Below are 14,092 nucleotides of genomic sequence, written 5' to 3' on the forward strand. Positions count from 1 at the left end.
TGCGCGCTCGCCTCTGGCACGGCGGCTCAACGAAACCGCGGCCATGGCTGTAATGCCCCGATTTTCGTTAGGGATTAAAAATCATTTAATAATGCATTTTCTAGAAATTAAATAAGAATTAAAGCAATTTAATCAAGTGAAATAATGAGGGAATTAAAATTTTACTGTAAAAATCATTGGCCGGGAATATTTTGTAATATTCTTTATGCCCTAATATACTCTCCGGATTTTTCCGCGAATTTTCGGAGCTCAATAGCTAATTTTAAAGTCACAAAGTTCATTACATCAATTTAAATAAATTGAAAACCAAAGAAAAGCTCCCATTCCTTCCTTGGGCCGCCTTCAGCCCAAGCCTCCCTCCTTTTTGGGCCGCTCGGCCGTTCCCATCCGGAATAAGTTCATCCCAGGTCCCTTAACTTGTCAACGAATTCGATTTTCATCATTCAACCACAAAATCAGATACAACGGGCCCTCAACTATTAAAACCAGTGTAATACCGCTATGGGACTTTTACTTACTGATGAGGCCCGGCCTGATGCTGCGTCCGCGTCGCTGAGATTTCGGGACATTGACACGGTGAAGCTTCAATGGTGCTTCTGTTTAAGTTCTCACCCACATATCGGCTTTGAATAGGCCACATTACGCTAGCTGGCACATAATCAATTTGGAGATGAATAGAATAGAACAGAACAGAATAGAATACTATGGTGTCTCTTTGGTCATCTTTGATAGTTTTCGACCACATGTTGATTCTGAATGATACTCTGCTTCATGTAAAAAGAAGTTACTATTCCAGGAAGGTTCCCCCCTTAGCTTCCGATATATGATGTTTGCTCTAAATGAAATGAAATTCAAATACTGTCAGCGCTCTACATGTTGTTTCCCTTCCATTACTTGGTTCTGCTGCTCATCTGTGCCTGCAAGTAAATGAAATCCATTCGCCACTGTTGAAATGTCCTGCATTCCACTTGCTTTGCATCTGCTGCTTCTCAAATCTTAACTAGGCAAGACAAGGCCCTGTTTGTGTTTGGCAGCTATATATGGCTGCCGCAGCCCGCTGCGGCTGCGACAGTTCAAAGTCGCTGCAAGCTGCAGCAATTTTGAACTACCGCTGCCGCTGCTGCCAAAATACTCTCAGGTTTTGCACTTTGTTGATCATGTGCTTTGCTTTCTTGAACTATGTGGCTTCTGCTGCTGGTGCTATGTTATATAACTGCGGTGAGTTGTGCTGATGTAAAGCATCAGTCTCCTATCGGCCAGCAAGGCACGCTTCTATGCTTTGAACCTGATCGTCAAGATCTTGCATGCAGTGTGGCTAGAGGTAAACTTCCATGCATGCAAACACCAAAAAGTTGCAGCGACTACATGTGCACCGAGTATTTTGTATATACATGAATGCTGAGTCGGCAATCTCTCGTGGTAGACGTTGAGCAGTCCGTCCTTTCTTTGATCTGTTCAGTTATGCTTGCACTGCAGGCTACACAGCTTCTGGGCCATCTGTATTTAATAGTTTCTTTGCTTTCACTGACTTTGCTATGTTTATTCAGTGTGTGGATCATTTCGGGGCATGAGGGAAGTTGTGCTCTGATCTTGTTGAGACTAACTTGGCAGTAAAGAAGGAACACTGATACACTTTGAGTAAGTGTAATCGCCTTTCCTGTTCCTGCTGAATTGCTGATATATGTAGGCTACTGGCTACTGATGTTCTGTATAGAGATTATCAAACTAGTTTTGTTTGTTCCTAGGTAATAGACCTATTGATTAGTAAGTAGTGGTTTGGACACTATGGGGCCATAAGCTGAAAAAGGCCCTCTGTGCTGTTGAAAAAGGACAACTAAACCCAGCTGGGTAAGGTCAGGTTGTCTGAGTTGTGTTTTGTGTAGCAATCTGCTGTTGTTGTTTGGGGAGGAAGGCGTTTTAGCCACTCCCCCATCGTTTCTTCCTTCTTAATGAAATCATGCGCATAGTCATGCGTATTCAAAAAAACAAGAAAAGAAAAAGGACAGCTAACTAACTATTCTTCCAGAGAGATTTGAAAAGGTAATACATGAATCATACTTGTCTTTTGAGCATATCTTTTACTGAAACTACTAAATATGAAATTGTCTCTGTACTCAGTAAAACTATATATTGTTTATGCCAAATAAAATGTTAATTTCTCTGACTGTCGTTCTCCTTGAGAAATTATTTCTTTTTACTGACTTTGCTTCTCCTTTCCCCCTCTCCAATATTTTTTGGTGTGCTGCTGCTGCAAATATGTATAATCATTCGTTGACAAAAACAAAGGATTGGTGTATAAGTAGACAATTGTGGTGGGATCGTCGGATCACTGTTTGGTTTTTCTTTGGAAGGACATGTGATGAACACTATATTGTTGCTACAAATGCAGACGAGGCACTTGCCAAAGCTCTGGAAAAAAAACAGAAAGTCAGTTTAAAACTTGAATATATGAAGATCCTGATATTCACACTGACACTTGGTTCTCAAGGTTTGTCGTGATCTGCCATTTTTTGCTTTTAATTGTTCTTCTGCAATACTCCATTTTGTGGGTGAGCATCTGGTTCTGTGATACCACCTCCCTCCCAAAACATAACAACTGTGTATTAAAATTTGGGACAGAAGGAGTTCTGTTTTCTTCCATTCATAACATAGGCCTAATTTCTTTTTTGTAGGGATTGCATTATGGAGCAGAACTGTGTTTATTAAGATGTAGTAATCCACTAAGTTCCTCCTGAATTTTACCATGTTAGGTGCTTTGGAATAGTTTTTATCCATCTCCTTGTATTTATCACACACACCTGCAATAAGAAGATTTAATAGTCAATGCAACTCCTATACTGCATTATTGTTTTTTTTTGGTACTCTTGCCTGTATGAATGCTATTTTCATGTGTTGTACTTTGTAAAAGTATAAATACTATAAATTGCTTCAGCTATTAAGAAATTACAGATAGTTTTGTAGTTTGACTTGCTGCAGTTGTCCTGCAGTGCTCTATGGCTTTTCAGTACACTTTTTTTAAATCAGGAGTTCGGGACCTTTTAGTACACTTGTTTGGCCAGCCAGATCCATTCTTGGAGTATTTTAAGCAAGTTTACCATGCAGATGTTCTTGAGTGTGGGTATGTTAGCACCACGAAAAGCTTTATTAGCTTTTCATCTTTCAGTTAAGCTATGTACTGTTGCGCTTCATGTTGATTCGCTGCTCTTCAGACAAACAGGATTTTCATTTATGTTGAACATGAGTATATAAAACAAATTATAAATTTGGTTCATGTTTTTGTACTACTGTATTTCCTTGGTGTATTTCCCTTACCTTTGTCATCTAGTAGTAGAACAAAGCTGTTGCCTGGTCCCATGCTTCCTTCTGCATTATATTATTCCTGTATGCTGCTCTGATTGTTTTTAGTGGATTTAGGTCTTAACTAATTAATTCTTGTGCAGGTGTATTGAAGCTAGCAAGTAGCAAGACATTTCTATACCTTTCTGGTGATGATTCAGCTTCTTCTATGGCATAAAGTGTTCTATTGGATGTGTTTGAAAACATACTGAAGCTATTGCACCCCTCCATGCCTTTTGTCACTGAATTATGGCAGGTAGTTATACCTAACTGCTGATTATTATTCCCTGCAATCTACAATGCATTACTTTCACTTTCATTGTCAGTAGCATACTAGCATATCATTGTTGACCTTATTAAGCCAATGCTGTACAGAAAACAACCAAATGTTGTTACCCTCTGGCCTGCTCCTCCCCTTCCTAAGAATTCTCTCTTGTCAGAAGATTTCAGAATTTGCTATGGTAAATACTTCACTTGAGCTGCTCGTACTTAAAAGTGGTGCCATTGGCTGTGCTGATCATTTTGTTTCATTGTAAATGTGATAACAGATAAGGGGTATCAACAGTGTTCGAGCAGAGTGTTCTGTTGTACTGATGCAGATGTCCTGGAGTACATATCGATGAGTGTCTTTTTTTGACCTTTTTTTTTTCCTTCTGGTGGCATTTCGTTATATGTACTATGATATTTTCATTTAGAAATCTAAGAATCAATTTCATGCACACGATGTTTGTTACCAAGAAGAATGGTAAGTATTATTTGTTTGATCTTCTTGCAATACTCAAGTTAAAGCTTTTAGTTGCTACAAAACAAACCATATGTGTGGTTATTAACTGGGCAAGCTTCACTGTTGGAACCTGTACGTGCATATGCGTAACAATTGCTTTCTTTCTCAGATGTGCTCCCCTGCAGCTTTCTTGACATGATGAAAAGACTGTATTTGGGATAAGCATCAACATCCTGATTTTACTTTCATAACTGTGGCTTTGGAACATGTCTTAGTATAAGTCTTTTTTTTTTTTGCTATGTGTTCAAGTGTTCATCATCATGACCGCTTTAATGCCTGCAGAAGGAGAAGCTGGTCCTGTCTTTACTTTCAACGGTTGACAAGGAGAAGTGTAACTGTGTAAGTGAATCACCCCCATGTTCTTGCCATAAATTGTTCAGACACGATCTTCCTTGATGCATTTTGCCAACCAATTATCTACTTGACTACTTTTGATAATTCCAGGTGATGCAAATCAATCGGTCACAATTTTGTTGCTGATGAGGGTCTGAAGGCCTATATCTACCGGATATTTTGATATTTTGAGGGTAATTTGGCTGATATCTCTTATCCTGGATCCCTGCGCGACAACCGACTTAATGATACGTTATTCTCCAACCGGCTCTCCAAGCGCCTTTCTTGAGATGCAGCCAGAAATCCATAGTATGATGCCGTTGCTGGCCCATCTCATTTCAGAAAGTGTACGCAGATATTTCTTCTGCATGGCAACTATCCATTTAACCATGCATTTCTTTCATGTTGTAGTTTGTAGAGGAGGCCCCTGAAGAAATTGTTTGTGGAGTTAGCGAGAAAGCATTAGAAGCAGAAGAATCGGCTCGCTTTTCTAGTTAACTGTTTCCAGTGAAATATAGGACACTCTAGTCACCATTGGTTCATCACTTGGTTCTGCAGTTGTATTAGGGAATCCGAGCTGTTGATAAGTTGCCCTGTAAATTACTCCATCCACGTACAAGTGTTTTTTTTCCTTCTTCCCCCGATAGTCCTACACCATGGTTTACGATGCCGGTTGACTGGGTAAAAAACACAAACCGCTCGGTTGTTTGGTGAATCTTTTTTTAAAAAGAAAATCAAACTTTATTTTAAATTTGTCACAGGATCTGTTCAGATTTCATTGGTTCATTAATGGTTTTTGTGAAATCCGAAGATATCGCTCATGAGTGGGTAAGCGGTTCTTGATCTTAGTCTCATGATTATGAACCTTGTGCACATAATTCCAGTGGTATATATCATGTATTGTTGCCTCTTTCCAAAGTGTATCCGATTGTCAGCTCTCTTTGCTATATCCTGAGCTCATTTTGGAGTCTGATGCAACAATGGTCCCGACTATAACACTGTGATATGGGAACTGAAGCATTTGTTGTCTTCAAATTTTATCTCTTTCTGGGTTAATTATAAGCCAAGAGAAGGAAATAGAGTAGCCCATACACTTCCTGAGCTGGGATCGTTGTGCTTGACAGATTCTGAGCCAGTGCTTGTATCTATGCTATCTTGTATTACAAATTTGGTTGCCGAGGATATCTCAGCTAATGGAGTAATGAAAGTTCGGGTTTGTTTTAAAAAGAAAAAGGCAAAATTTGCTACAGGACACTCAGAAAATATGTAATTAGCTATGGGACACTGTAAAAACATGAATTTTCCCAAGGACACTCTAAAAGTGTGGTAATTTGTTGTAGGACACTGAACGCATTAAAATATAATATCTACTCAATTGATGAGAGAGAAACCATATATAATGACACTTTTACCCTTATCTTCTTCTTTGTTCCAATGTTCTTCAAACGCTCCTCAGTTGTCGCTCCCATTTGCTCGAGTTGCCAGGCCATAATGTAATACATGTGTAAGGTGTTGCCCCCATCCATCCATCCACCCTGCTACCGCATGCGGCTACAACCAAGCAAACAAATGCTTTGCTGTGCATATAATGGCCCTCTTACTTTGCTGTTATCTTGTTTTTTTTTTTACTGAAAGTACTGCCAGGTCTTTGCCCAGCAGTGTGATTTTCATTTATTGAAAGAATAATTATAGTAAATATTTACAAGAAGAAACAAAAGAAAATGAAAAAGATCCTATAAAGTTTGTAACCAATTAGAAACAGATTGCTTCAGTGGATCCTTCATTCTGCAGAGATGCTGTTGTCTTGTTAGTCCTTGACATCATTGTAGCGCTCATGTACCTCGTACTGCTTCCAGATGTGAATAGGAGTAATAGGCATGAGAGGTGGGAGGATGGCGATGGTTGGCAGAGGCTTCCGCCATAGCCGCGGAGGCTCCCGCTGCTCAGATACCTCCACCTACTCGGCACGTTGCCGCACCAGGCATTCCATCCCTTACCGCGGCACATGGCCTGGTGTTGCTACTCTAGCTCGAACGCATGCTAGTGGTGGTTGTCGTCGTTCGCTGCGGCGAGCCGGCCCAGGAGCGCTATGGCCGAGCGGCTGCTCTACGGCTGTGACGTCGCGTTCGCGCCCTACGGCGAGTACTAGTGCTAGGAGTGCCGCATTTGCGTGCTCTTCTCCCACTGCATCAGGGAGGAGGAGGTCGCAGTGTTGGTCGAACACGTCCGTCATCCCTGCCGTAGCCGCTGGGTGCGCGCTCGACGTTGAAGATGGGGAAAAGGGACAACAGAGAAGATAAGGACAAAACTGTCATTTTACATGGAGATATTATATTTTAATGCGACCAGTGTCTTGCAGCAAATTACTACTTTTTTTGAGTGTCTTCGGGTAAATTCACATCTTTGCGATGTCCCACAGCTAATTACATATTTTTTTTGGGTATCCTTTAGCAAATTTTGCCAAAGAAAAAATAGTAGGTGATTTCAAGATTGGAAATTATGCAAGTGATCACGTTTTTTTACAACAAACACTTCCTTGTATTACCTCTACTTGTACACGTGTTGTGTTGCGTGGTGACTATTTGTTACACAAGGCCTGTATGGGCCTCAACGACCGCCCATACTTGTACGAAGATGGAGATATATGTGGACGTTCCTATGTGGACCGATAGATTTGGGCCTACCCATCGGTGGATTAGTCCACCATGGACCGTGTGTGCACGTGGAGAAGGAATAAGTTCACATGTCATTCCTCAATTTTACGTCTGATCCCTAATCCCCCCAGTAGGAATCTTCACCCCTCAACTATTCAAATCCGTTCAAAGTTGATCCCAAAGTAGTATTGACTAATTTTTTTTTTTGAAATAAGTTCATCTGAGGTTCAACGAATCCGATTTTCGTTCTTCAACCGAAAAACCAGATACAACGGATCCCTTACCAGTTTTGACATCTGTTTTGCTAACGTGGCGTCTTCATGGCTAATTTGAATTGGTCTTCATCTGGTGTGGCATTGACGTGCGCTTACGTGGCAATTCGATCTGGAAAATAATAAACTTCGTGGGACCCACATGTCAGTTTTGCACATAAATTAATAAAAAGGGTGGAGCCCACGTGGACCCGCATGTCAGTAAAAAGAATAAAGATGGTGGGACCACGTGGGCCCCACAAGTCCATCTCGGCTCTCCAATCTCCATCGCCGCCGTCCCCAGAGAACCTCAATCCCCTCGATTCAATCTGATCCGACGAGAGAGAGAGAGAGAGAGAGAGAGAGGAGCGGGAGCGGCGGTGGGCGAGTGCGGTTGCGTAGCTGGAGCCACACGCGCGGCGGCTCCCGGGTCGTCGCTGGCCGACTTGCGCAGCGGCGCCGGAGCAGGAGGAGGTGGCGGCGGCCGCGACGCCAACTACGATGACGCGCTCGTACCGCTTGTACTTCGTGCGCACCGACGGCGGCGGCCGCTCCCCGCCGGTCCACACGTTCGGCTTCGACAAGGACCACGACGTGGCGGCGAACGAGGCGGCCATCCAGGACGGGTTCGCGCAGTGCATCGGTGGCCTCCTCTCCGTCGCCGACGAGCTAGGAGAGAAGCTTCCTGCTGTTCATCGTCGTCCCGAGAGCCCCCGCCTGGGATGACGTCACCCACCTGTTCGAAGTGAGCTGCTCTTACCGAGACATGGAGACCGGACGTACCACGAGCGTGGCCGGCGAGGAGGAGGCGGTGGTACGTGCTCATCAGGCCGTCACTGGCGGAGTCCGGCGTCGCCGAGCGCTCCGTGGAGGTGGGCCGGGTGGAAGCCATCGACGACATCGCGCTGGAGCGCGAGTTCCGCCGCCTCGACGACGGGAGCTCTGTCGAGGTGTCCTTCATGCAGCGGCCGGCGGGGTTCTACCACCACGTCGCGTGCCACGACGGCTTCAAGGTGCTCCGCCTGCCGTACAAGGCGGCGACACCCACAACGACCTCAAGCTCCGCGACAGCCTCCCGTCGTTCGCCATGCTCGTCTTCCTCCCTGACGACCGCGACGGCCGGTCTATCGGACCTGCTCGACAGGATCACCTCCTCGCCGGATCGGAGTTCGTCGACGACCACCTCCCGCCGGAGTGCGTCCCCGTGGGCAGGAGTTCGACGATGATCTCGGGTTCTCGCTGTACGACGGTTACTACCCGCCGCCGCCGAAGTTGGTGGACTTCGTTGCCGACCATCTGTTCGCCTTCTTCATCGTCGAGGAGAGGTCGCAATCCATCGTCTTCGCAGGGCATGTGCTCGATCCTTCCGAGGAAGACTAGTGTATATTTATATACTAGTGAGCGTGCACGTGCAAAGTTTTTCATCATTTATGATCTTTTGAAGCTGAAGTTATCAATTGTGTAAAATTAGAATCTTAAGATTCATCTAACATATGTTGTTTGTTCCTATCTAAAATGTTAATGTAAAAAATAGAATGTGTCATTTCCATCTCAATTTCAAAATAGAAAATATAAAATAAATAGTGAGCTCTTTTTACACTTTCATAGAAATAGAATAATTTGTAGAAGTATCTTTCTTTCCATTTCCGTTTACTGTCCAACATTTTCACATATTGATGAATCATTGAATGATAACCAGAAACCAGTTCATTATTGAAAGGCTAAACTTCATTATAGTAGCTACAATAGCAGTCTATAAGTCAGCTATAAACATATTTTAAGCAGGTAAAAGAGGAGAGATAAAAGCAGCAGGCTACAATGAAAGGCTAAACTTCACTTCATTAGAGTAGCTACAATAGCGGGCTACAATGAAAGACTAAACTTTATTAGAGTAGCTACAATAGTAGACTATAAGTCAGCTATAAACATATTTTAAGCAGGTAAAAGAGGAGAGATATCTCCTCTTTTACCTGCTTAAAATATGTTTATAGCTGACTTAATTGAATGTTTCAATAATTGAATGTTTATAGCTGGCATTAATTGAATGTTTCATGAACATAAATCTAACATTATTCATTAATAATTCATTCCATTGTCAATGACATAAAAGATATGATATTCATAGAATTTTGGCTCCGTTGGAAAATAATAAACATTATTTCTTTAGTTAACCAAACATAGTTAGCACACAACATGTCAATTATCACCACTAATGGTTTGTTCCTATGAAAAAAATTGAGTGTTAGATATCTTTTTGACTGGCGGAAGAGTACCGGCAATTCTTTAGTTTTCCCGACAGACAATGAATTACTGGCAGACAAACTATTCCTGGCAAAAGATATTAGTCCTGGCAGATTGTCTCCCTGTTTAGCATGCAATTAGACACTAAGAACCAGCTTTTTTAAAAAAACAAAATATAATATGTTGCATCGAATGTACCATTGCCAAGTGCACCAATTAAATTAATGATCATGAAACAAATACATATTTTTTACACAATTAATTTACTGTTGATGACTTTATCCTTCACAAAATGCATCTGATTACAATCTAAGAAATACAGGTCAGATGCCCGCACCACAAACACCCAATCTAGTCTAGAGTGGCACCTGCAAACACAAAATAGCTACTTTTGATGGCTTTGCATGTACAAAAGACGATTTACCATCCTTCCAGTAGATTTCTCCATCCAAAGCAAGCTATTCTACATGCAGTTCTTCAACAAAATGTGAAACATTGCCAGAATTGGTTCAGCTATCAGCCACATCCCACCTAGAAAAGATGTTATACATAATAAGCACAAGAGGAATGTTGCATGATCATTTTGTAATACTGAAAGTAATGCAACTATACATAAGGAAAAGGGGATTTGTTTTTTTTTTTTTAACAGTGTAGCTTTCTTGTGGTTTGCAGCTCAAAGATAATTGCAATAGCATTGTTCAGATAGCTAAAGTTGCACATCAGATAGCCCTTACAATATGCTAAAGTTGTTACCTAAAGGTAATAAGTACCGTATGAAAATCCTAGATGGTCACCACACATGCATTCTAAAACTATTGGCTATATTACCATCATTTAGAGTACAGATTATATCAGGTAGGGATCTGATTGTTAGAAGTCAAAACTCAAGCATAATTCTTAGCATTTTTTTTATTATGGCATCTTTATAGGTTGCTTGTTGTTAGGGAGATATATAACAAGCCAATCCTGGGAGAATGATGTGGAAGTATGCTAGGCAAATTTCAGAGATATGTGCATAGCTAACTCAGATTCTGTAATCACCATGCAGGCCTTGATGGTAAAAATTGCAACCAACCGAAATGCTAGTGTTATATATCTGATCAAACCGAAATACAACCACACATGCAACCAAATTGCACGCAAGTTACTATAACAGAACTTGTATTACCTGTACAAGTTACTATATATGGCACTGACAAGTTCAAGGGGCTTTATGGCACTGGCCTGAAAATAGAAGGGGGTTACTGGATTGATAATTATGTAAAAATTACAAACCTTAATACAAAGTAAGGAGCTTATTAGTTGGAATACACATAAGGCTTCCATAAGCTGACCTGAAAATCTGCCAATGCCAGATTAATGATGTTCAGTGCAGTTTATAGCTAGCTTGCATGCTGGAAAATTAAATATCCCAGATGCATATTTTCGTGATTGAACCTGAAATAAAACATCGTAGAATGGTTATCCACGGCTAGCATCACAATTAGGATATGTATGTATATATGGCAGGACATACAAAGGAGCACATGTTCACAAAAAAAATCCCATTATACTTAGTCCTGTGTTTAATTATCGAATTGAGAGGGAAATCAACTGTCTTTAACCACAATATCAAAAAATTTAGTCAAGCATCACCAACTTATCATTGTCAAATCTCAAAGCAGATCCATTCATCAGGATTATTTGCAAATTAACAAACTAATAACGACCCCCTACTCCCTCTACCCCATCAAGGTATTATCTCCATGTAAGTTACCTGACCTAGCATCCATAGTTATAATAAAGTTTCATAAATGTCTCCATATTTCTGTTAAATATCTCAGATTTTACAGCTAAGAACACGTACAGATGTTCTTTTCAGAATACCTCAGGATCTTAAGCTAGGCACAAACAAAAGTTTTATCACCCATAATTTTTAGAAATGCGTTATCACCCACATTTTTTAGAAATGTGAAAAGAAGTGCTTAAACAAAAAAAGTAAGCACACAGACTATAGCTAATGGTTTGCTGCATGGATCCACTCAATCTGTTGCAAAATTGCTTATACCCAAAATTCTCATATTATACCTCTTATGAAACTGAGGAAAAGAAAGAAGAAAAAGAAAGGAAGATAGAAAAAAAAATGCAGAGCTACTAAAAGCATTTCATCTTTATCTTTACAGAGAAAGGAAGATAGAAAAAAAAATACAGAGCTACTAAAAGCTAAATAAATAGTTTATTGGATAAAATGAGAAGATAACTTGCAAGCTCTGCACCACCTTTCAAACATATTCACATGCTTTATTGAAAATACTGACATATACTTATTTTAGGTATATGGCCTCCCTCAAGTACGAACATATTGAAACCATTGCTTGCTAACTGTAGTTATGAATAAGAAGCTAAAAAACCTGTGGTCAGCAGGTTGACAAATGTATGATAAATTTAGTCATGGGATGCAATATACTCCCACTCTGGTGAGCATGCATGCCCATAGAAAAATCCAGAAAATAGTATGCAGCCTGTTGTTTTATCTGAAACATGATGAAAAAATAAATACAAAAATGACTTGTAAATATCAATGTGCGCATACCCAAAGGTACTCTTATACAAAATATATTGTAGGCGCAATCACATCGAAATAAAATGAAGCTCTTACCTGGAAATTATGGCTTCAATTTGCTTCTTGAATTAGTTGGCCATCTCAAGAAAATTGCTGGAAACAATCCATTGTATCAATACATCACCTATCTGTTAGCATGACCCTGATTCAGAATTATATAATTGAGCTGCTCATAAAATTGCAAGCTAAACCACCAGTTAAGGTTGATTCAGGTGTAAACAGGATTCAGATTTGTTTAAATGCATAATTTGCACTTTTGTTCGAAAACATTTACACCGTAACATGGTTATGCCATGCAAGTCAATCACCTTCTCCTCAAACACATTGTGTTTCACCATTAGCGGTGGTGCAGTTGCTCCATCTCTCTCCATAGATCCACCTGGAACAACCCACAGAAATCAAGATCAGGGCACCACCACAGAATCATGAGTTCATATGACGGGAAGAAATTACAGAAAAAAATTTGAGGATATTACATGGAAGAGAAAGCGACTGAATTTTCCTGTCAAGAAAAACTCCTACCAGCTTAACTGCGCCACTTTTCTGTCATCTGAGCAAACGCGATGGAAGACCCTTCTATTCCGCTGAAGCTAGATATTCCACCAGGTTGTGATCTCTTTCTCTCTTTCTTTCAATCTTTGGCTTGATATGAGCGAAAACAAAGACACCAATCAGACATATATTATACTCGTATTGCATAGGGGGATAAAACCAAACTTCTGCAGGCACAAATTTACTCCCAAACATTGACAGTGAAATAGCAATCTTTTACTAAATTTACTCCCAAACATTGTGATTTCATAGGGTCCATTGCACGCACATAGTAATCTGTGCAGCCACTATCGATCTATTAAAAAAAATCCTAAGTTAATTTTAATTTTTGAGAGGCACCAAACATAGAGAATAACTTGGGAGGAGAAGGTAATTGGCTATGGAACAGAAAAATCCTAAGTTAATTTTAATTTTTGAGAGGCACCAAACAGAGAGAATAACTTTGGAGGAGAAGGTAATTGGCTATGGAACAGAGGAATTCCACTTACTGCTACTTCATCGTCAAATTCCGGTCGCTGGCCTTCGTCAGCCATTAAAATCTTTGCCTTTTCGCCCACAGTTGTCCGGAACTCAACATAGATTCACATTTGTCTTGCAGCAAGGGAGACGTGATCCGGATGAGTTTGCGGAGGGGGCAGAGGAGTCGCGGCGGACACAAGATGTCGAGGGATCGACGGCGGCCGGACTACGGGTAATCGACGGCGAGGTGTGGTGGAGACGCGAGGGCGATGCGGCTCGATGGAGACCAGACGTCGACGGCGCCCAGATAGTGGGGATCCAGCCAGCGAGGCAGCGAGGGCGAGGCAAAGGCTAGGGTTTACGGGATCCGGTACCCTGCTTGTGGGCTGCGGCTGAGGTGGGCAGGCGTGACGGGACGTGAGGAAAGGTGGAGAGGGCGGCGTGGGAGAGGAGCGGGCGGAGGGAAGCGGCGGTGCGGCATGGGGAGAACGACGGTGCAAGCGGAGGGAATCGGCGGCGCAGGCGTGCGGGGCCGGGCGGAGGTTAGCGGCGATGCAAAACGTGCGGGAGCGGATGGATTTTCGTTTTTGTTTTCTTTTTTGTGCGCGGTTTTTCGGGTGCAGAGGGTGAGGGGTGGGTCCCACGCGATAGCGGAACTGAAGGATTGAAGGATTGGGGATAAATTCGTAATTTTTATATTAGTATAGATATAGGGAAAGTGATCGATCTAGTATTTATTACTTTTTCTTTTCCTAAATGTTTGACTTTTTTTAAACATGATTTACTGTTTGTCTTATTCAAAGTTTTTTTTTGAAATGTGTAAAACTATATGTATATATAAAAGTATATTTAACAATAAATTAGATGATAGAAAAAAATT

At 41.3% G+C, this 14,092-nt stretch overlaps 1 long non-coding RNA gene across 4 annotated transcripts; it reads right to left on the minus strand.

Moving 5' to 3' along the window:
• Positions 1-9,378: 9,378 nt before the first annotated feature.
• On the minus strand, positions 9,379-13,809 carry LOC127778631 (uncharacterized). 4 transcript variants are annotated; one of them, XR_008018545.1, is made up of 8 exons: positions 13,242-13,809; positions 12,724-12,843; positions 12,510-12,580; positions 12,238-12,329; positions 11,990-12,112; positions 10,934-11,036; positions 10,768-10,823; positions 9,381-10,130 (listed from the first exon to the last, which is right to left on the minus strand). It is a non-coding gene; the product is annotated as an uncharacterized LOC127778631 (long non-coding RNA). The 4 variants fall into 4 exon arrangements; XR_008018546.1 differs by lacking the exon at positions 11,990-12,112 and having other exon boundaries at positions 9,379-10,130; positions 12,678-12,843; XR_008018547.1 differs by lacking the exon at positions 11,990-12,112 and having other exon boundaries at positions 12,238-12,343; positions 13,242-13,808.
• Positions 13,810-14,092: the final 283 nt, after the last annotated feature.

Source organism: Oryza glaberrima, chromosome 7 (genome assembly GCF_000147395.1).
Source record: "Oryza glaberrima chromosome 7, OglaRS2, whole genome shotgun sequence".
In the NCBI taxonomy this organism is placed as follows: domain Eukaryota; kingdom Viridiplantae; phylum Streptophyta; class Magnoliopsida; order Poales; family Poaceae; genus Oryza; species Oryza glaberrima.